The sequence below is a fragment of the Podarcis muralis genome, chromosome 1 (assembly GCF_964188315.1).
Source record: "Podarcis muralis chromosome 1, rPodMur119.hap1.1, whole genome shotgun sequence".
In the NCBI taxonomy this organism is placed as follows: Eukaryota; Metazoa; Chordata; class Lepidosauria; order Squamata; family Lacertidae; genus Podarcis; species Podarcis muralis.
In genome coordinates, this window is record NC_135655.1 from 131816782 (window position 1) to 131819691 (window position 2910).

Here is a 2910-nt window from a genome sequence, read left to right on the forward strand (position 1 = left end):
CAAAAAGCACAATAGAGTCGCATCGGACCACATCACATCCGACAATATTCCAGATGACCTGTGTGTTCTTAGGAGGATACACTTCTTCACTCAGCCCATGGAATTCACTTCCACAGGGTGTGATGTTGACTACTAACTTAGATGCCTTTAGAACAGGATGAGTCAACGTCCTGGAGGATAAGCTAATAGTCATGACAGCTGTATCCTGCTACCTCCATGATCACAGGCCACATGCCTCAGAATACCAGCCACTGGGGAACAGCCGCTGGAGGAGGCCACTGCACCCAGTCCCAGTGGGCTTCTCATGGAGGTCATCGAGCTGGCCACTGTGAGGAAAAGGAGACCGGACTGAGCAGGCCTTTGCCCTGATCCGCCAGTGCTCTGTTCTCTCCTACCAGCTTCAGATGGATGCTTAACAAGAAAGGGGACAAGATGGAACCCTGTGATTCCCAACTGGATAAATGCCTGTTTTGTTTTTAAAGAAAAAATAAAGTAATACTAATCAGAAAGTAATCAGAATGGAGTCTTTCTAAACGGTTGTGGACCACTGGTATGAAATTTATGGCATGTAATGCCTTAAGAGAAAATATTATGAAAATGATATATAGGTGGTACATGACACCAGTCAAGCTTGCAAAAATCTACCATTTGCCCGATAATAAGTGTTGGAAATGTAAGGAGACTGAAGGTACATTCTTTCACCTTTGGTGGACGTGCCCAAGGATTAAGGCTTTCTGGGAGATGATATATAATGAAATGAAAAAGGTACTTAGGTACACCTTTCTGAAGAAACCAGAGGCCTTTCTCCTGGGCATAGTCGGCCAATTGGTGCCAAAGAAGGATAGAACTTTCTTTATGTATGCGACAACAGCAGCAAGAATACTTATTGCAAAGTATTGGAAGACGCAAGAGTTATCCACTCTGGAAGAATGGCAGATGAAGTTGATGGATTTCATGGAAGTGGCTGAAATGACTGGCAGAATCCGTGACCTGGGAGAAGAGTCGGTGGAAGAAGATTGGAAGAAATTTAAGGACTATTTGCAGAAATATTGTAAAATTATAGAATGTTAATTTGACGTTGGATTGAAAATAAGAGGTGTTAGCAACAAAGTTAAAAAGAATATGTTAAAAATAGATTGACAAAGGATGAAAATATTCATTTATAAATATGTCAAGATAAAGAGTTAAGATAAAGGAAATAGGCCAAGGATTTGCTGAATTGATTAGGTAAATGGGAATACAAAAAGGGGAGGCGGGTGGAAGTCAAGGAAACTAGTAAATGAAGCAAAAGGCATAAAAATTGATCTATTTTTCCCCCCAATTTTTTTTCTTTTCTTTTAATTATGTGTTTTTACTTTTTCGATTATTGTATTTTTCTTTTCTGTATTTTTATTTTTATTTTTATTTTTATTTGTAAACTCTTGTCTATTTTTTGTAAAATCTCAATAAATATCTTATAAAAAAACCAGAATGGAGTCTTTCTGAACATGTGCAGAGTATACCACTGAATAATGAGAAGAACTTCTCAGTCAGAAGTCTGGGCGTTTGCATGCTTTTCTTAGGAGAAGGACAGGATATAAACAAACAAACAATAGTCTTGGGTTTTGGCACCTCTAAGTATTCATTATAACTTGGAATGCTCTTTATTCAGAGAAATCCACATGAGATTTGAAGGCATTCTAGCTATGCAATTTCTGTCGGTTTCAGAGATAAGAGCTGCAATATCACACATGGAAAATGCTTTTGAACAGAATATTTTGTTAGAAGGGGGTCTATATAGATTTAGCTGCTTCTAATGAACTCCAGAAGATTTCCAGAGATGACATCAGTAGAACTGAATTGGACTGTCTCTAAATGGTTCTGCAAAACCCTTGCTATCTGGGTTACAAATATAACTACAAATACCATTAAGAATGTAACTTTTTTATCATTTCTTTAAATATTAATCTGTATGTTGCAGTCTATTTTTCACAGAGACAGTAAAACCACCTTATAGCCTCTGAGTGTTGTGTGAGGATCTCACTTTATGTAAGCATCCTGCCCAGTTGGGAAATAATTCCCTGTGCCAAAAGCAGAGAAGGCGACTTACTACGTGTTCAGAATTTCCCATAGCATTACATCATCATTGGAGGAACCATACTGTTCCACTCTGATTTTTATTTATTTAGCATTATATTACCATTATTTATATCCCACCTTTCAGGAAAGACACAAATTCTTCCAAGGCAGTTGACAAGCAACATTAAAATGGGGGGAGACTTACAGTTTATTCTGTATTAAGAAATAAGAACTGTAGACAATTCCCTGTAGGACAGTTTGCACTCATATCAGCACCCCCCTGTGATGGGCAGCTGCGGAAGAGAGATGTAGAGCAAACCCTCAAGCTCACAGTGGCCCTTGGGGAAGCTCACCTGGCCTGGCTGGGGTGATGCGCAAAGGGGGATGTGCATCTACCAAACTGGGAGGGGTGGCTAACACCCCAGAGGACAGGATCACACTTCAAAACGACCTTGACAGATTAGAGAACTGGGCTGAAACAAACAAGATGAACTTTAACAGGGAGAAATGTAAAGTATTGCACTTGGGCAAAAAAAATGAGAGGCACAAATACAAGATGGGTGACACCTGGCTTGAGAGCAGTACATGTGAAAAGGATCTAGGAGTCTTGGTTGACCACAAACTTGACATGAGCCAACAGTGTGACGCGGCAGCTAAAAAAGCCAATGCAATTCTGGGCTGCATCAATAGGAGTATAGCATCTAGATCAAGGGAAGTAATAGTGCCACTGTATTCTGCTCTGGTCAGACCTCACCTGGAGTACTGTGTCCAGTTCTGGGCACCACAGTTCAAGAAGGACACTGACAAACTGGAACGTGTCCAGAGGAGGGCAACCAAAATGGTCAAAGGCCT